Below are 22,238 nucleotides of genomic sequence, written 5' to 3' on the forward strand. Positions count from 1 at the left end.
CCAGAGTCTGGCTCATAGTTAAATGATTGTGAACCTTTTCCTGGTGTATTTCAAGCGTGCTGTGTATGGTAAAGATAGGGAAGGGGTAGCATTTGAATTAGTCTTTCATGATAGATGGAGAAAAGAGGAACCACAAATCTTAGCGATGTTATAGTTGTCACATAGACAATTAGTATCCACTTCCTAGCTTGATTCCAGACTTTATCCACATTCTCCACAAGGAATTCATTTTCCCAAGAATAGCGGGGGTGAGGGTGAGGGATCAAAGACTCTCCATTTCCATTCATATGTGTAGAGATATCCTGTAGACTCCACAAGTTATTTTTCTTCATTTCTTGTCTAAGAAACACAATAATAACAAAGCATTACCAAACTGTACCTTCAGAATCCACTGAACAGACTTTGGGTCCCAGTGGCACCAAACTTAGAGTTCCCAAATTACAAGCAAACTTCGTTCTAAACTCCCTCTGTGGGTTTTTCTTTCAGTGTTAGTTTTTAGAAACTGGAAGATCTTTTTTTGTTGTTGTTTTTTGTAGAAACTATGCTGTTTCTTAACATTTCATTTGTAATACTTTTGAACTTTAAAAAGTTACAAAAATACTCAGACTTCTATTATACCTTTCACCCAACTTCCCTCCTCATGTTACAGAACCATAGAACAATAATCCAAAGCCCGAAATCAACATTGATACAATAGTACTAGTAACTACTCTGTACACTTTATTGGAATTTCACCAACTGTCCCAGTAACCTTCTTCTGGTTCAGGAGGCAATCCAGGGTCTGCCTTGATCCTCCTTAGTCTCCTGTAATCTCAGACTGTTCTTACTGACCACATGACACTTTTGAAGAGTACTGGCTAATTATTTATTAGAATGCACCTCAGTTTGGAGTTATCTATGTTGTCTCATGATTAAAATGAGGTTATGCATTTTTTTCAAAAATACCAAAGAAGCAATATTGAGCCCATCTCAAAGCATCGTATCAGAAGATACGGTACTTGATATCAATATGTCTTATTACTGATGATGTTAAAATTGATCCCTTGGTTAAAGTGGTGTCTCCCAGGTTTCTCCACTGTAAAAGTTACTGTTTCTCCCTTTGAACCATTGTTTTTTAAAAGCTAGAGTTCCAGGATGAGACTCAAAAGCCTATGTAACCCATCATAGTAACCACTGTGCACCTCAGGGTGTTTGAAACAAGAGGAAGGCAGAGAAGCTGAACCATGCTCTTTGTCATCTGTATCTATATTTACTGAAGGTGATAGGCAGTGTAAACACTTCTAGCACCTTTGTCATTGTCACTTGGTGCTCTAGTGTGTAGTCGCAGGGGAATACATTGAATTAAGGAACAATCGTTACTCTCATGACAAAATGAGGATGATGTGTCAGATCATCCTCGGTTTGAATCATAGGTCTGTGGTCTTGGAGAAGTTATTAACCTTCTCTTCTACAACATAGTGATAATTGTATATATCTTGCAGATTGAGTTGAATATTAGACATTATAAATATAGGGTTCCCATGTAGGGCTGGGCCCATAATAGGTACTTAATAAAAAGTATTAACCATGTCTGATGGGAGACAGAGTAGATGTCTCTGATCCAGTCCAACATTGGTCAGCTGTCCATATTCATGAAACCTTTATTAGACTAGTTCGTTCATTCATTCACTCATTTATTCATTCAAAAAGTCTACATTGAGTGCCAACCAGAGGCCAGGTGCTGGGCATATAGTCCTTGCCTTCGTGAAACTTACTCTCTAGTGAAAGAAAAGCCAGTAAACAAATGGAAACATATAAAATGTGAAACTCTTATAAAAGAAAAGTGGGAGAGGGAACATATGTTGTTGGAATGGTAAAAGAAAACTTCATTCAAGAGTTGACATTTACCATGAAACACAAAGGATGGCAAGGATTGTTTTGTGCAAAGAGCCAGAGGAAAAGCATTTCAAGCAGAAGGAACATAAATGGCAAAAACCTTAAGATGCTTGAGATGTTTGAGAAAAAAAAAAGATGGCCAGAGTGACTGGAACACAGTGAAGAGTTTAAGAGCTACCTGTACTGAATAGCCAAAACTCTTCAGAAAGCTTATTCACAGATTTTTTTTTTCCTCTTAGTTAATGACCATCTAGATTTCTGCTCAGCTTTAGGCATTCATCTAAGTCATGGGTGGTGTTAGAAATGCACCCCACCCCAGCCCTTAACTTAATTCTGCTCATAGTTGAAAGTGTTATTTCCACGGAGTTTTCCTTCCTCCACTGTGAACATATCAGAATATTGAATGTACACCCACTTACCATCTTTGCTTTCCCACATCTTCCATGCCAACCACCACTCTGCTGCCGTGGTAATGATCTTGCTAAGGTCCACTTGTGATTACACAAATTTCTCTGCTTAAAAAAATCCCTAGACATGGTGCAAACACAGCATTCCTTGAGCACAGAGAGTTAAGCTGTGAAAACAAGGTTGTCTAGAGCCTTAAATATTTTCACATTACATTAAAAACACATTATACCTGACTCTCCAATGCTCAGAGGAAAGTAGAGTCATGTAAACCTGTCAGAAAAATTCTTGGCTGGCTGAACTGGAAAGGGTGTTCAAGTTTTCTTGGGGTCCGGTTTCAGATGTGACCGTCACAATGCATAACAATGACCATCTATTTTCTAATCGTGTAGCAATGACCCTGGGACCTCATTCTGGTATCTCACTGCTCTGCCTCGAAAGCATCTTATGGGGCTTCCCTGATGGCGCAGTGGTTAAGAATCTGCCTGCCAATGCAGAGGACACGGGTTCGAGCCCTGGTCTGGGAAGATCCCACATGCCACGGAGCAACTAAGCCCGTGTGCCACAACTACTGAGCCTGCGCTTCTAGAGCCTGTGCTCCACAACAAGAGAAGCCACAACAATGAGAAGCCCACGCACCGCGATGAAGAGTAGCCCCCGCTCGCCGCAACTAGAGAAAGCCTGCTCACAGAAACGAAGACCCAAACACAGCCAAAAATAAATAAATAAATAAATAAATAAATAAATTTATATATAAAAAAAAAAGCATCTTATGAAAAGTGGAATCTGCAATCATAGGCAAAGAAGACAATATTTACAGAAGATTGGTTTTCTACAATTATATAAGGCTTTGGTTTGAATGGAAAATCTGCTGAAAGAGTCTTACTCCCAAGGATATTTGCTGTCTTATAAAGAACAGTATTAGTGTTATGGATTGAATTGTGTTCAAACCCCAACCCCTGCCAAATTAATATGTTGAAGTCCTAACCCCCAGTACCTCAGAATGTGACCTATAAAGAGATAGAATCTTTACAGAGGTAATCGAGTTAAAATGAGATCATTTGGGTGGGCCCTAATCCAATATGACTGGCATCCTTATAAAAAGGGGAACTTGAACACAGAGATGTGCACAGAGGGAAGGCAGTGTGATTAGACATAAGGAGAATACCACCACCTACAAGCCAAGGAGAGAGATCTGGAACAGATCCTTCTCTCACAGCCCTTGGAAAGAACCAACCCGGCTGACACCTTGATTTTGGACTTCTGGCCTCCAGAACTGTGAGACAATAAATTGCTGTTGTTTAAGCCCCCCACTCTGTAGTACTTTGTTATAGCAGACCTAGCAAACTAATGCAGTTGTTTATCACCTGGGACAGAAGAAAAAATGAGATGGATAAATCATTGAAAGTGAAAGGGGTCTTCTATCTCAATATATTCCCTACCCCCACTATCACCATGACCCTCCTGTTGCTCTACCACAGTAATTCTCAGCTATGCCTGCACATTATTACGATCACCTGGAGAATTTTGAAAGAAAATCTGACTGCCTGGGCACTCCAGACCAATTGCAATAGAATGTCTGGGAGCAGAGCCTGAGCTCCGCCTCCTGTCAGCATTATGGTGAGTTGTATAATTATTTCGTTATATATTACAATGTAATAATAATAGAAATAAAGTGCCTAGTAAATGTAACGCACTTGAATCATCCTGAAACCATTCCCCCACCCTCCACCGTCCGTGGAAAAATTGTCTTCCACCAAACCGGTCCCTGGTGCCAAAAAGGTTAGCGACCGCTGTTTTACACGTTGGCAGCTCATGAGAATCTGAAAAATTACGGACCTTTTCCACCAACAAAAATGTATATGTGCACAAAATTTTGTGTTTGTTTAATATCAGAGAGTACATGGTCTACCTTTCTGTTCCATGGACATCTCCGGGTCAAAAGATCCCAGTTGAAGAACTTGAGACTTCTTCTCTCTACTTCCAACTCACCAAACCATAAATTTAGAAGAGAGTTTTCAGCCCCTTTCTTAATTGCAAAATAAGCAAACTTCCAAGAAAAAGTCTTCTCCCCTGTCCCCCCTCACATGCCCCTCTCCAGCTAAGTCAAGGGCTGCTTAGAAGAAACCCAAGCCTCCTTCTTCTGGCCATCCATCTCCATACGGAGGTTTCCAGGCCTGTGGTTGAGCTGTGCAGTCACTCACCTGATACAAATGGCAGTATTTTTCCTAGGCTCACATGAATACAAATAACCCAGCTGTGAAAAGATCAACACATGTGTCTTTTGTGGCCAGTCAGCTGCAAGTTATTGTTTGCAGCAGGGCATAGGAAGAATACGACGGCTTTTCTCCAATCAGAATCATTTTTATAAGAAAGTGACAAAGATGAAAAGTCATGGCAGAGAAGGTAGGAAATTAAAATACATCTGTATCCAATTAGAGTCTGTGTTGCAGTTACTGAGATAGTGATGTATGCCAGTTACAGGGAGAGGATCCAAAGCCCCAAACATGATAGGCTTTTGAGTCGGGCGTTGCCTTAGGCAAAAATTGTTAATGTTGATGGAGATTATTTGTTCATTAAATGGCAACACTGTGCCTGACACATGCCCCCAGGGCTTAAAACCTAAGTTACGCAGACAAGCAAATTGCCTAGCCACTGGTGGTCGATACTTGTTTGGTGGCAGTTCTCTGTGAAGTCCCTCATCTGAGTCCAAATGTAAATCAGACTTCTGTGGACTCAAGCTGATTTGTAATACCAATGCCAAACCCAAATCTACTTTTTCAAATCAAGAAAAGAAAAGAAAAAAAAAAGTATGTATTCCTCTTCCTGTTTGCCTTTAAGAATCTTGCTAGCATAGCCATGTAAATTATATTCCCTTCAGTGAAGCTCTATTTCAGGCCCTAATAGGTTATGTGGTTTAACAATGTAGGGACAGTTTGGGAACCTTCATTCCTTTGCAAGGTGCCGTGAATGGTCTCAGCTAAAATCAGCTGGAAGAGATTTGCTAATCTGAATTATGAAGCCCTGATAACTTCTAATTAGGAAGAGAGGAGTTGTGTGCACACATATGCGCACACACACACACACACACACACACACACACACACACACACACACAAATTTACAGGTCTTGTTAAATGAAGTTCTTAATTCTTATCATCATCTGATGCCTTCCCTTCAACTGTCAAAATTTCCACATGAAATCTAAACATAACATTATTTTTCTATCTAACAAAAGATAAAATATATTTTAATCCCCAAAGCTAGTACAGGAAGAAAAAATGAAGTCACCTGAGTGAAGGTCCATATTGGTGTGGGATTTGAATGCCTGGATGTGACAGTAAGTTGATTCATATTGGATTTTTGTATATTCTGGAACATGTAATGAGTTATTGATCTGTGATAAACTAAGCTGACATTTTTGCAACCAGTATGCCATCAGTATATCCAGTAAGCATAAGTTTCAGTAATATATTGTTAGGATCACGTTATTGGTAGTTTTAGTAAACATTTGCAAACATTTGTTGCAAAAGAGAACATAAATATATTTACAAGTGTGCGTGCATATCTACAATGTTTAATTCTGTCCTTTACCCACTAGGAAATATATTTTTCCTTAGCACAAGAGAATTCTTCTCTTCACTCACCTCCAGTGTGCTTCCTTGATGTCAGCTGATGATGGGTTAAGAGGGTGATCTGAACTCCACTTTTCCCAGGCTTTAACTAGAGACTTAAAAACGTGCTTTGAAGCCAAACTCTCTTCAGATGACTGAGCCTTCAAATCCACCAGGTTATATTATCTCCTCCAGGTGTTGGTTGGAAGTTCTGCAACCTCCACCCATCCCCAGAGTCAAAGTTACCTGACCTGACACTGAAATTCTGAACGTCTCCTGAGCGACGAGACCACTTGCTAAGTTCAGGATGGAGGAGGGACTTTCAGGGGTTTCTCTCAGCCTGAACAACACACTGTAGACCTTGCTCTCAGTAGCTATTTTTAGAAGTAGGGGAGGGAGGGGGAGGCAAGAGGGGTTCTCTGTGGTGAGAACACTTGGCAGAAGCTCCTAGTGACTTCTCTTGCTGCCAAGATGAAGAGAGAGAAAGGATAGAGCCATGGTAAGGATCTGACATCTGCTCTGCAGCTTCTTGGAGGCCAAGTGCTGTGAAAGGCACTTCACCCACAACCTTACCACGTGGGAAGTGATACTCCCATTTTGCACATAAGAAACTGAGACTCCAAGGGTTCAGTTATTTTCTCGAAGTCACACAGGTAGTGACAGACCTGGCATTAGAACCACTGCTCTAGGGACAGCCTACAACATCTCATGGATATATATATATATACAATGCTGGTGATAATAATGCCTCTCTCATGGATTTGTTATAAAGACTAACATTTGTAAAGTATCTGTTTAAGTACTTGACACAATACGGACTCAATACATGGAAGCTGCTATTATTATCATTATCATAGTAATCCATCATTATCACCTTGTTAGTCCTACCCAGGCCCCTATTACTATGTGATGATGTGCTTGTCACCTCGTAAGTGTCTAATAAATTTTATAAAATTATCTAATTACCAAATAGGAAGAGGATGTATTTACGGCTTCTCTCCACTCTCACACCAGGCCCAGGTTTTAAAGAACATGCTAGGGTGTGTCCGCAGCACCTCCCTTGTGCAGGAAAGGCAGGGGCAATGCAAGTCTGTGAATTTGCTGGAGACAAGAGAAGAGGATGTAGGGACCTGAGCATCTCTCCTTGCTGCCATAGCAGAGAAGCACAGGAAGGCCATGACTGTTCACAGAGGTATCCTGATATGTATTCTGAGGGTTAGCAGTTACCCTACTCTCCTAAAAAGAGCAAATCCCGCCTTGCCTTCCTCTGTGAACTCCCCATAAGAACTTCTCAGGACACCCAGAGTGCCCACAGTGATGGGTTGTTGCCCTAGTTAACCTCTTGCCTTTTCTGCTCTCCCACTAGCAAAGGTTGTGGCATTTGCTAGTGGGAGAGGTATTCCCATTGGCTGATTATTGGCTAACACTCATTGGATTCCAAGGTTGATCCTAGTTTTACTTACTTTCAGATAATAATCCAGTAAACTACATTTGTTAGAATTCAGACTCCAAAATCCCTTTAGCCCATTGTTTTTCAAATGTCCCTCAGTCTCTTTCAAAATCTTTCTTCCTATATTGAGAAGCTCTGCTGACTTGAGATTAATTCTAATTAATTTTATGTGTAACAGTGATTAAACCTTCTTCATTTTTCCACCTCAACCTACCTACCCCTTTCCCTTAGATAAGCCTCCTAGCATCTTACTACATATACTTACCATCTTATTTCTGACACAGCTCTTTTCAGGGGCAGTAACATTTGGTAGCAAATGCTATGACTCAGTGCCAAGAAACTTGGATTCCATTTCAATATGATGCTTACCTCACTCACTAAGGCCAAAGGATCATTAACTTCCCTGAGCCTCAGTTTTCCCATCAGTAAATTAGAAGACTTGGTCATAGATGATCTTTAGAATCCGTTCAGGTTTCAATCTATTCTATCAAAAATCACTTGACCTTTAACATATGCATGTAGAAACTATGTGCACTTTTTCATTTCCTCTCAAAATAACTACTTTTTATTATTAAACTATGGGTTTGGTGAGATCCCTTTGGGATTACATATTTTTTGCATAATCCATGAAATTTAATATTTGGACAGTGCTCATGATGAAGTCGAGGGGATGATCAATAAACATTTAAATGCAAACTCTTTAAGATGTTCTGCCTCTATCTTTATGTAACCAATGGAAGAGATGAGAAAAAGAGGGCCAGTGTAAACTAAGGTATTATTTAACAGACAAAATGATCAAATTCTCCAATGGCAAGAACAAAATTTTATAAATGCTTTTTGCTTCTACTGTAAAACCTCTAGCAATAAAAAATAAAACTTTCTTTAGACTTCTTTAAGGCATGGCTATTAAAATCTTCCTACCAAGGAAAACTTCTCAAGAGGGAAATGAATTTTTTTTGATGTGGATGGGACCTAAAAATGTGAATCTACTAAATGAGAAACATTTATAAACTTGATTATTCCCTTCCTGTCTGTAAATCTCCTGTTACTTTTTCCCTTCCTCCATTTTTCCCTCTGGTTTAGCTGTTTCACACATGTGAAATAGAAATACATGGAACACAGGCATCTAGTCCTTCTTGCTGCACCCATGGCAGGCATAACTAATCAATCATAGCACTCTTTCCCCATGCTTCTTTCTGTAGCCATAGCATCTTTGCCAGTGCAGCATCCCACATAGTCACTATCAGAGTTGGCATAATACATAACACTTACTTGCCTCCCATGAACTAGAGACTAACTGGGTCCCTAATATATGGTTTTCCAGGCCTACCACTACCCCCCCAGAATAGTAGCTGTGACATTGTCCACTGTATCATTCAATAAAGTTTAAAAATAGCTGTGAGAGCAAAGGCAGGCACAGGGAAGTGACTATGATTATGAAAGAGGGAGAATCTGAAAAAAGAGTAATTACTGAATTGCTTTTTTTGCTAATTATCTATATAATTTATTGAACATCTACTCTGTACCCAGACCAGAGATGATGAGTAGGGTAAGCCTATGCCAGCCTTTCAAAGGCCTTTCTTTCACTTCTCCTTTTATTCAGTACTATTCAATGAGCACTTATATTTCATCTCTGAAACTAATCCCTATGTAATCATAGTGATCTCAGAGAGACAGCAGTGAGTGGTCCTGAAGAAAGATCTTAGTTCCCTGTCCAGGAATTGTACCTAGCCGTTAGTCCTCCAGGGGCTAGAGGCTAGAAGCAAAGTTCCCTGGTTCTTACCCTGTTTGAAAGCAAAAATGTTTCAAGGAGGCAAAAACTGTAAACACAGGTACAAAGTTTATTATTAGAGACCCAGCACAACATATGGGAGAACACACAGAGAAACAGTTATTTAAGACTGAAGCAAGGCAGAAATACACACGCAGAGAGAAAGGGTATGGGCATCCTTCCTAATGAAAGAGGTGATTTAAATCACTTATAAAGGACAGTCCTTCTGGGTCTTTGTTTACCTTTGGCCAATTATCTCGTTTCTTTTCCCATACCTGACCTATGCTAGGACCCTCCCAAACATGCGTGCGCAACTTTTTGCTAAGATGGATCCCACCGCAGAGACCTTTGGGGGTATGTCCACACTTATTATGGGGTGGCACCCCCTCCCTTTTTGACCTCCAAGGAACCTTCCTGCGCATGTGCAGACAGGGAAGTTTTCCTTGACCTCAGGAGTGGTCATCTTATCTATTTACTGCAGCAGAGCTCAGCTTCTGCCACTAGCTTTGTCCTTGGAGTGTCTGGGGGAAACAGAGCTTCAGTTTTACTCCACTTGACAGATACCAGCTGTCCAGTCCTGGGGCCCATCTATCTCCTACCTCAATAGGATTTAGGTAAAAGAACATGAGACCTAATAATTATTGCAAGCCTGCTATGTGCCAAGCACTATGGTAGTGCTTGGCCAATGATATCTCATTAAGTCTTTAACAACCCTATTAGGATTGGCATTGTTCTTATTTTATACATGAGAACATTAAAACTCATCGAGGTATTGTTTCCAAGGAATTGGGATATAAACCCAGCTTCATTTGTCTCTATACAGTGCTCTTTCCACTATACCAAATTACCTCTAAAAAGACCTTAGATATTTGGCACTCCTTTTATTAACATATCAGAAAACTGAATCCTGGAAACATAAGTTACCAGACACAGAGAGTAGTGGCTGTCTGTCCAAGCCATACCTACACATGTAGCTTAAGTGGCCCTCTTACATTTAACATCAGTTCAGTAGGAAAGGAAAGGAAACATCTAGGGGAGAAAAGAAAACAGAGGAAAAGCCAGAAAACCTAATTCGAGATATTCCTACTTTCTAATCCCCCACTTATAGCACAGTGTTTGTCAGTGCTTCCCCAAAATGACTATGATGCAATGTGTGTGTATGTTTAAAGAAAAGCACAGATGGAAAATTTTTGAATACAGCGCCATGAATTTATTATTAAGAGTAAAAAGTTCTTATTTCATATTTCTGTGTACAACTTTTTAAGAAAAGACACGGTCTATTGAAATAATCCTCCAGAAGAACTTCTAAATTCTAAAGCAGGTGTACAATTGTTAATCAAGAGTTTAATGTTTACTGTAGCTAGCCCATTAACTTTAACTAACTGTAATTTATGTCCTGATGGATTGTATTTTTATAGGCTATACATTCATTTTATAGCACTTCAGGGCCTTTTGTGTAATCAATAAAAATATTTGCATGCTATTTTTATAGGACCTGAAATATAATTTTGCTATTTAAAGTAAATATAAAGATGCATATTTACGTATTTGAATTTATGACATTGGCTACAGCTGTTATTTATGTCATAATCAATAACATAACACATTTTTGGTCCTCTATGTAAAGGTTCATATATGTCACTATTTTTATGGAAAAAGAGAAAAGAACCCACCATTAAACAACTCACTTTCTGACAACTTCCAGAAACTTCCTGAAGGGAAAAATGATGCCTGTAAGATGGCTCTTACTCTTTGAACTTATATTTTCATAAAAGAAAGTAGAAAATTAATACAATAATCTAGATAAATCTGGCAAAAAAAAAAAACCTCCCTGAAATATCCAAATCAATTAGTAGAGATAAGAATAACATTTCAGTCCAACGCTAAATAATGGCCCAGTTTTCTTTCTCTCTTTTTTGGAGAGGAGGGAAGATGGGGTAGGTTTATGTGTGCATCATTATGTGGGAACATATTGAAAAGTTTTACAAGATTTTAGATTTTCTTAATCAAGATTAAGTTTTGGCTGCAAATAAAATTAATCCCTACTCAATGAAAGAAGAATACTTCTGATAGTACATGGAAGTGTGTAGAAGAAAGACAATTACCTGTTTTAAAAACTCAGGGGTTTTAACATTTTGATTTATACACGGATGCACACCCTCCTCGTTTTGGTTTTGTTTTTCAAAAATGAAAACATATGAAATAAGAGGTTCTACAGCTTATCTTTTTATATTAGTATATAGTAGATGTATTTCTATGCACAAAATATTAACATGAGATGTTAATATTTAAATAGTTGTACGGTATTCCAGTGACTGAATACACCATCATTTAAATATTCTCCTATTAATAGATATTTTAGGTTGTTTGGAATTTATTGCTATCATAAATAGACTTAATTATACATACATTTATGGGCAGTTGCCTAATTCTTTTTAAAAGAAGTAATTCACAGAGGTGGACCTTCTGGTTGAAAGGATAAGCACATCTTACATTCAGATACATAGTGTCAAATTGCTCCCACCAATACATACAAGAACGCTCATGTGCCCATACATATTCAACTTTGGATTTTATCATTCTTTATAATTAATGCCAACATTATTGAATATAAATGATAACTCATTGTTTTAATTTGCATTTTGATTACTAATGAAATTGTTACCTTTTTATAGGTCAATTGGCTGAAATTACCTGCTCAATATCATTTGCCTTTTTATTATTGGCATATTTGCATTTTTTTTATTGAAGTGCACTTAATATATTAAGAATATTAGTCCTTTCATTTGTAAAAGAATGAACGTGGACCCCCTACATCACACCATATAAAGTTAACTCAAAAATGAATCATAGCCCTACATGTAAAAGCTAAAACTATTATAACTCTTAGAAGAAAACATAATGCCTTGTGACCTTGGATTAGGCAATGGTTTCTTAGATATGACACTAAAGCACAAACAACAAAATACAAAATAGGTAAGTCGGACTTCACTGAAATTTTAAACATTTGTGCTTCAAAGAACACCATCAAGAAAGTGAAAAGACAATCCATGGAATGAGAGAAAACATCTGCAAATCATATGCCTTATAAGGGGCTTTCATCCATAATATATAACGACCTCTTATGACTCATTAATTAAAAAGACTAGTAACCCGGGGCTTCCCTGGTGGCGCAGTGGTTGAGAATCTGCCTGCCAATACAGGGGACACGGGTTCGAGCCCTGGTCTGGGAAGATCCCACATGCCGCGGAGCAACTGAGCCCGTGAGCCACAATTACTGAGCCTGCGCGTCTGGAGCCTGTGCTCCGCAACAAGAGAGGCCGCGATAGTGAGAGGCCCGCGCACCGCGATGAAGAGTAGCCCCCGCTTGCCGCAACTAGAGAAAGCCCTCGCACAGAAACGAAGACCCAACAAAGCCATAAAAAAAAAAAAAAAAAAAAAAAGACTAATAACCTAATTTATAAATGGGCAAAAGAACTTGAATAATTTTTCCAAAGAAAATATACAAATGGCCAATAAACACATGAAAAGATATTCCACATCTTTAGTCATTAAAAAATGCAAAGCAATACCACAATGAGATTCTATTTCACACCCACTAAGATGCTATGATCAAAAAGACAGACCATAACACATGTTGGTGAGTACAAAGAGAAATTAGAACCCTCATACATTGCTGGTAGGAATATAATACTATGAAGCCAATGTGGAAAACAGTTTGGCAGTTCCTCAAAAAATGAAATGTAGGGTTATCTTAGAAATTCAACTCTTAGGTATATACCCAAGAGAAATGAAAGCATATATCCATGCAAAATCTTGTATATAAATGTTCACAGCAATATTATTCATAATAGCCAAAAAGTAGAAATAACCCAAACGTCCATCAACTGATGAATGGATAAACAAAATATGGTCTACCCATACAAAAGAATATGATTCAGCCATAAAAGTAATAAAGTACTGATATGTGATACAACATAGATGAACCATGAACCTTGAAAATTTTGTGCTAAGTGAAAGGAGCCAGACAAAAAAGGCCACATACTGTATGATTCCATTTGTATGAAATGTCTAGAATAGGCAAATCTAGAGACAGAAAATAGATTCATGGTTACCAGGGACAGGGGAAGAAGGGATGTGGAGTGACTGCTTAGGGGTACAGGGTTTATTTTAGGGGTGATGAGATGGAATTAGATTGTAGTGATGGATACACGACTCTATCAATATGCTAAAAACCACTGAATTATATAATTTAAAAGAATAAATTTTTTAGCATGTGAATTATATCTCAATACAGCTGTTATTTTAAAAAAATAATAATACTTTTGTTCTTGCAAACAGTTTCTAGTTAGTATCTTCAAGTTTTATTGTGTTTTTCACTATATATAAACTTCTGTATTTTTATAGTAAAAATATCGGTCTTTTTCTCTATGATTTTTGGTTTTGTGTCATATTTAGAAACTCTATCCCTACTTTAGGTTTGTGGAAATAATCACTTATACTTTGTTATAATCTCTTTTTAAAATTTAGATATTTGATCCATTAGAAATTTATTTTTTGGGTAGGTAATCAAATGTGAAAGAGAATTCCAGCTTTTTTTCCAAAATGGATAGCCAGTTATTTCAGCTTGGGTATTTAATAATTTATCCTTTTGCTGTTGCTTGAAATGCTACCATATTTATGTTTAATTTGCATATTAGAATGAATTTAATTTGTACATTAAAATGTGTGTCTATCCATATCCTCTGCTCTGGTCCATTGACTTGGATGCTTCTTCCTGCATCACTGTAGCGCTGTTTTAGTTGTAGCTTTTTTTTTTTAACATCTTTATTGGAGTATAATTGCTTTACAATGGTGTGTTAGTTTCTGCTTTATAACAACGTGCATCAGCTATACATATACATATATCTCCTCCCTCTTGCCTCTCCCTCCCATCTTCCCTATCTTAGCGTGGACATATATACACTACCAAATGTAAAATAGTTATAGCTTTAAAATACATGTTATCACATGAGTAGGCAAGGGTTATTTTCTTTGTCCAGAACTATCCAAACTAGCCGTATACTATCATTCTAAGTGTTCTTTAAAGTGGTCTTCAGTAACCCAACACCAAAAAAAAAGCGTTGGGAATTTAATTCCCATTACACTGTATTTAGAGATTAATTTAGAGATCATAGACATATTTATCACATTGAGACTTATTATGTAGGAATTAAATCTTCTTCATTTACCCATTTCCTTTCACGTTCCTTAGAAAAACATTACAGTTTTCTTCGTATACATTCAGCACATTTCTTTCCAAGTTTATCCTCAGGTAACCTATGTGTAATCAGCCTTTGTGAATGGAATATTTTCCCAATAAACATTGCAGTATCTGTGTGGTATTTGGCTTATAGGAAAGCTCGTGATTTTTTCATTATTTTATGAACTATTAATCTTGCTAAACTCTCTTATTCTTCTAAAATTTTCACCATGTTCTCCTCCGTCTTTCTAATATATTGATGATTATATTTCACTTTCTTGATTTATTGCTTTGGGCAGCACATTCAAAATCATAGTAGATAATAGTAGCAATTGATGACTGATGTCCATGGCTTTTTTTTTTCTTTAAGAGGAATTCTTGGATTTTACCACTAAGGACTGAGTTGGATTTCGATTTGAGCAGTTTACATTTGATCATGTTAAAGCATTATCCTATTGTAGTTTTGTTTCAGAGCTGTACTCAAGATGTATTTCAAGTTTTTAACAGATGTACTGTAGTGGTAGAAGTACATTCACCTTTCTGGTAATAATTTCTGTGTATTCACTCAAATCGTCCTTTCAATAAATATGTATTTAGCCAAACACCGACCTAAGCACTAGGGATACAAATATGGCCCCTGCTTTCTAGCTGTCACTGCTGGAGGCAATTTCTTTTACCCTCTTTATTACTCTGAGGAACTTATGAGACGCAGTATAACAGTGGGTCACTAAAGCAGTGGTGCTCATGAGAGAGGAGAGAAGGACACTAGAGGGACAGATCAGTAATGGAGAAGGAAGAGAGGCAGGTGTGGTGCATAACATTTAACAAAGCACCCCATGGTCCTGTATGGCCACCATGTTGGTCTCTGAACTTTACTAATATCTAACCTTAATATAGGCTTTTACAGTTTTACTCTGTAACACTTACATATGTTCTCACAAAATTAATTACTTAACTCCTAATGATAACCTCATGTTACACATTATATCAGCATTACAGAAGAGGAAACTGAAACCTGGAATTGTGGGAATACCAAAGCTAAGCAAAACACCAAAATCTGTGCTGTTTGCACTCACCGTAAGAAAATAATTGAATAAAGCAATGTAGGGTTTAATAATTTCCATAATCTTTGGCAGAGGGTTTTAGAATTCATTCTTCCCTGATTTTTTACCCCCAAGATTTTTTACCCCATTTCCCACTTTAACCAGACAGTCACTTGTTAATCACACCAGGCCTTCCCAATCATTGCTTTTCCCAATCCCTCTGAATTGTAGGAATCCCTAAGGCCAGACCTCTGTGAAAGTCCTGTGTTCTTGTCCCACAAGAACTGTCTTGACTTGGGCTGATCAAGAGGCAAGGGAGGGGATGTTCCAATCAGGGCCAAATTTCTCTGCTGCAGTATGAAGGAAGGCTGGCTTTCCATCAAGCCCTCAAGGCTTAAGGCCATTACCAGGGAGTCAGAAACCTTTGCTGTGTAGCCATACTCCTCAAACCAGGGGGAACCTGCACCTTCCCCAGAGTGGGGATTGCCTCAGTCCCCAGGTCCTTTTCCTAATTGTCTCCATTTACTGAGCACAAATAAGAGACTGTTTGGGCAACAGGATGTTGTATTTCTCTGCCTCTCTGCAACTTAAGGAATATCAGAGGGAGAAAAGTGGTAGAGGGAGCTCAGGAGGCCAGATCAGCAATTCAGTCCCTGCTGAAAACTGCTCCAGATCTCACTGCTAAAGTGGAATCTTGAGAGCTCTCTGGCATATTAAATATTCATCAAAAGCCAAACACTACATTTTCAACATTTGACTGACTAATACAAGTGTAGCTTTGTCCCATCTCTACTCTTGGATTGCTCAGATGTACATCGCACTAAATTACAGTTTTAATGAAGTCGGTTTAAAAGATAAGGAAAGAATCCTTTGTAGTTTATCCCTGCCTTGCATTTCCTCTTAATTTAACCATAAACTAAATGGATTCATAAAATGTTTATAGAGGGCAATAAAGTGATGTTTTTAATACGAAGATTGCTTATGTAATTAAGCATACATTCTATAACATTCTGTGTAATTTGAAACGGTTTGCATGAAATTAACAAATACTTATATCTATTTTATTTCTTCTTCTATTAATGGCAAATAATAAAACAAAAAGAAAAAAATATAAGTACCTACCTATGTAAGTACCTGCAGTGTAGAAACTGAAACTGCAGATGTTGCTAAAGACTATATCTTTTTCTTGGAAATGTGTCATTAAATTTAATTAGATTTCTTATTTGTCTTCCTTTTCTTTCACTTTTTTGCTCTACTTTTTCTTTTCTGCCCCCCTCCCCATTTTCCCTCCTCTCTCTCCCCGCTAAATACTATGAAAACACTATATGTTTTCAAATGACATACATAATATAAATGAAAACTAATCACGATAAGAAAAAATAAAGTGGCCATTTTTCTAATCCTCTATTACATTATAAATTTTCTTGAAAATACTGTTACTTCAAAGCTCACCCTGACCATTACATAATATCATGATGATCATGGCCCCCCACACTCACTTTTCATAACCTTTCTTTTTCTAAATAAAAAGGAAAACTGTCCTTGAAGTATTAAAGTCATATTCTATTTTTTCTAGAACTTTTCATAAAGAGAATTGGAACTTATCTAATCTTTATCGTTATAGAATTTCATCAGCTGGCTGTCAAGATGTGATTTCTTACTCTGAAATGATCCACTCTCTATTATATTTCATGTTAACATTTCAAATCAAGTAGAATGGTGATGTTCATGTTGTCCAAGATAACTGAGAGAAGAAGCCACTGAATTGTATTTCTTTTTTTTTTTTAACATCTTTACTGGGGTATAATTACTTTACAATGTTGTGTTAGTTTCTGCTGTATAATGAAGTGAGTCAGCTATACATATACATATATCCCCATATCCCCTCTCCGCTTGCTTCTCGCTCCCACCCTCCCTATCCCACCCCTCTAGATGGTCACAAAGCACCGAGCTGATCTTCCTGTGCTATGCGGCTGCTTCCCACTAGCTATCTATTTTACATTTGGTAGTGTATATATGTCCATGTCACTCTCTCACTTTGCCCCAGCTTAAGCTATCCCCTCCCCATGTCCTCAGGTCCATTCCTACGTCTGCGTCTTTATCCTGTCCTGCCCCTAGGTTCATCAGAACCTTTTTTTTTTTTTAGATTCCGTATATATGTGTTAGCATACGGTATTTGTTTTTCTCTTTCTGACTTACTTCACTCTGTATGACAGACTCTAGGTCCATCCACATCACTACAAATAACTCAATTTTGTTTCTTTTTATGGCTGAGTAATATTCCATTGTATATATGCACCACATCTTCTTTATCCATTCATCTGCTGATGGACACTGAGGTTGCTTCCATGTCCTGGCTATTGTAAACAGTGCTGCAATGAACATTGTGGTACATGACTCTTTTTGAATTATGGATTGCTCAGGGTATATGGCCAGTAGTGGGATTTCTAGGTCATATGGTAGTTCTATTTTTAGTTTTTTAAGGAACCTCCATACTGTTCTCCATAGTGGCTGTCTCAATTTACATTCCCACCAACAGTGCAAGAGGGTTCCCTTTTCTCCACACCCTCACCAGCATTTATTGTTTGTAGATTTTTTCATGATGGTCATTCTGACCAGTGTGAGGTGATACCTCTTTGTAGTTTTGATTTGCATTTCTCTCATGATTAGTGATGTTGAGCATCCTTTCATGTGTTTGTTGGCAATCTGTATGTCTTCTTTAGAGAAATGTCTATTTAGGTCTTCTGCCCATTTTTGGATTGGGTTGTTTGTTTCTTTAATTTTGAGCTGCATGAGCTGTTTATATATTTTGGAGATTAATCCTTTGTCCGTTGATTCATTTGCAAATATTTTCTCCCATTCTGAGGGTTGTCTTTTTGCCTTGTTTATGGTTTCCTTTGCTGTGCAAAAGTTTTTAAGTTTCATTAGGTCCCATTTGTTTATTTTTGTTTTTATTTCCCTTTCTCTAGGAGGTGGGTCAAAAAGGATCTTGCTGTGATTTATGTCATAGAGTGTTCTATGTCTTCCTCTAAGAGTTTTATAGTGCCTGGCCTTACATTTTGGCCTTTAATCCATTTTGAGTTTATTTTTGTGTATGGTGTTAGGGAGTGTTCTAATTTCATTCTTTTACATGTACCTGTCCAGTTTTCCCAGCACCACTTATTGAAGAGGCTGTCTTTTCTCCATCGTATATTCTTGCCTCCATTATCAAACATAAGGTGACCATATGTGCGTGGGTTTATCTCTGGGCTTTCTATCCTGTTCCATTGATCTATATTTCTGTTTTTGTGCCAGTACCATACTGTCTTGATTACTGTAGCTTTGTAGTTTAGTCTGATGTCAGGGAGCCTGATTCCTCCAGCTCCATTTTTCTTTCTCAAGATTGCTTTGGCTATTCGGGATCTTTTGTGTTTCCATACAAATTGTGAAATTTTTTGTTCTAGTTCTGTGAAAAATGCCATTGGTAGTTTGATAGGGATTGCATTGAATCTGTTGATTGCTTTGGGTAGTAGAGTCATTTCACAATGTTGATTCTTCCAATCCAAGAACATGGTATATCTCTCCATCTGTTTGTATCGTCTTTAATTTCTTTCATCAGTGTCTTATAGTTTTCTGCATACAGGTCTTTTGTCTCCTTAGGTAGGTTTATTCCTAGGCATTTTATTCTTTTTGTTGCAATGGTAAATGGGAGTGTTTCCTTCATTTCTCTTTCAGATTTTTCATCATTAGTGTATAGGAATGCAAGAGATTTCTGTGCATTAAGTTTGTATCCGGCTGCTTTACCAAATTCATTGATTAACTCTAGTAGTTTTCTGGTAGCATCTTTAGGATTCTCTATGTATAGTATCATGTCATCTGCAAACACTGACAGTTTTACTTCTTTTCCAATTTGGATTCCTTTTATTTCTTTTTCTTCTCTGATTGCTGTGGCTAGAACTTCCAGAACTATGTTGAATAATAGTGGTGAGAGTGGGCAACTTTGTCTTGTTGCTGATCTTAGAAGAAATGGTTTCAGTTTTTCACCATTGAGAACGATGTTGGCTCTGGGTTTGTCATATATGGCCTTTATTATGTTGAGGTAGTTTCCCTCTATTCCTACCTTCTGGAGAATTTTTATCAGAAATGGGTGTTGAATTTTGTTGCAAGCTTTTTCTGCATCTACTGAGATGATCATATGGTTTTTCTCCTTCAGTTGGTTAATATGGTGTATCACATAGATTGATTGTGTATCTTGAAGAATCCTTGCATTCCTGGGATAAACCCCACTTGATCATGGTGTATGATCATTTTAATGTGCTGCTGGATTCTGTTTGCTAGTATTTTGTTGAGGATTTTTGCATCTATGTTCATCAGTGATATTGGTCTGTAGTTTTCTTTCTCTGTGACATCTTTGTCTGGTTTTGGTATCAGGGTGATGGTGGCCTCGTAGAATGAGTTTGGGAGTTTTCCTCCCTCTGCTATATTTTGGAAGATTTTGAGAAAGATAGGTGTTAGCTCTTCTCTAAATGTTTGATAGAATTCTCCTGTGAAGCCATCTGGTGTTGGGCTTTTGTTTGTTGGAAGATTTCTAATCACAGTTTCAATGTCAGTACTTGTGATTGGTCTGTTTATATTTTCTATTTCTTCCTGGTTCAGTCTCAGAAGGTTGTACTTTTCTAAGAATTTGTCCATTTCTTCCAGGTTGTCCATTTTATTGACATACAGTTGCGTGTAGTAATCTCTGATGATCCTTTGTATTTCTGCAGTGTCAGTTGTTACATCTCCTTTTTCATCTCTAATTCTGTTGATCTGAGTCTTCTCCCTTTTTTTCTTGCTGAGTCTGGCTAATGGTTTATCAACTTTGTTTATCTGCTCAAAGAACCAGCTTTTAGATTTATTGATCTTTGCTATTGTTTCCTTCATTTCTTTTTCATTTTTTTCTGATCTGATCTTTATGATTTCTTACCTTCTGCTAACTTTCTGGGTTTTTTGTTCTTCTTTCTCTAGTTACTTTAGGTATAAGGTTAGGTTATTTGAGATGTTGCTTGTTTCTTGAGGTAGGATTGTATTGCTATAAACTTCCCTGTTAGAACTGCTTTTGCTGCATCCCATCGGTTTTGGGTCATCATGTTTTCATTGTCATTTGTTTCTAGGTATTTTTTGATTTCCTCTTTGATTTCTTCAGTGATCTCTTGGGTTTTTAGTAGCATATTGTTTAACCTCCATGTGTTTGTATTTTTTACAGATTTTTGCCTGTAATTGATATCTGGTCTTATAGCATTGTGGTTGGAAAATATACTTGGTGTGACTTCAGTTTTCTTAAATTTACCAAGGCTTGATTTGTGACCCAAGATATGATCTATCTTGGAGAATGTTCCATGTGCAGTAGAGAAGAAAGTGTTTTCTATTGTTTTTGGATGGAATGTCCTATAAATATCAGTTAAGTCCATCTTGTCTAATTTGTCATTTAAAGCTTGTGTTTCCTTATTTATTTTCATTTTGGATGATCTGTCCATTGGTGAAAGTGGAGTATTAAAGTCCCCTACTATGATTGTGTTACTGTCGATTTCCCCTTTATGGCTGTTAGCATTTGCCTTATGTATTGAGGTGCTCCTATATTGAGTGCATAAATATTTACAGTGACATAGGGCATCCAGCACTGGAGCTTGCTAGCTGTTGGGTGGAGCTGCGTCTTAGTGTTGAGATGGAGATCTCTGGGAGAGCTCTCGCCGTTTGATATTACATGGGGCCGGGAGGTCTCTAGTGATCCAGTGTCCTGAACTCGGCTCTCCCACCTCAGAGGCTCAGGCCTGACACCTGGCCGGAGCACCAAGACCCTGTCAGCCACACGGCTCCAAAGCAAGCTCTCCGTGATGCTCCCCAGGTTATAGTCATAGAGCTTTGTCTGAATTGTATTTCTATAAGTTCATTTAGACTTTAGCAGCAAGTATTGATAATAAGAGCCTAAGAATGCCTAATTTTACCTGGAGTGATAATGGGTTAAGTAAACTAATTTTTGGACATTTTTCTCATCTACACCACACTAAGAAAGAGAAAAGTTCCCTTAGCAAATCTAACATGATGATTTTGGATAATTTCACGAAAAGTTTTAAAAGTATCTATCAGCATTTTCAGTAAAAGTGTCAGGCTGAAAAGATAGCACTGAACAGTCAGCTCAAAAAAGTATTACATAAGATATGATGAATTGCTGGGTCTACTTTTTCTGTGTTTGTAAGACATGATTGAGAAATGGGAATAACTCCATAATTGTACATTGTATGGTTTCCATGTTGGAGGAAACAGTCCAGAAATGGGAAGGGTAAAAGTTTCTCACCTCAATGTTTCTGAGCACGTGCAACTTCAGAGGATATATGGGCTAAACTAGTCATTCGATGATTTCCTCTTACTTTCTTGTTAGCATTTGGCTCATTTTGATTTTGGTGTTTCTCTGGAAGATAGAAAGTTCCCCTGTCCACTAGCTGTAATTTTAATAAGAATTTCCAATTTGTTGCTGGGTATCCCCTCAGGGACAGCACTTTAAGCTCCACTTAGCCAAAACCAAACTCAGTCATCCCCCCTGCAAACCTGCTCCACTTCCTGTGTCTCCATCTCTTACAGTAATTCAACTTTTCTTAAATTCAGCCAGACAGAGAAACTTGGAAAAATCTCCCACATCTCTACCTCTGACATTCAAAGATCAGCCCACTCTGGTGCATCACTGGTATATAACCCTACTTTTCCATTGATTCCACCACTAAAGTCATCTTCTGTCATGACCCCTATGCTAGCATCCTTACTTTGGAAGCCTCCTGTTTCTCTAAGCTGTGCTTCCCTCTGGCTTGAGTGCTGTCTCTCAAAA

Source organism: Balaenoptera borealis (genome assembly GCF_965194805.1).
Source record: "Balaenoptera borealis genome assembly, chromosome: 3".
Lineage (NCBI taxonomy): Eukaryota > Metazoa > Chordata > Mammalia > Artiodactyla > Balaenopteridae > Balaenoptera > Balaenoptera borealis.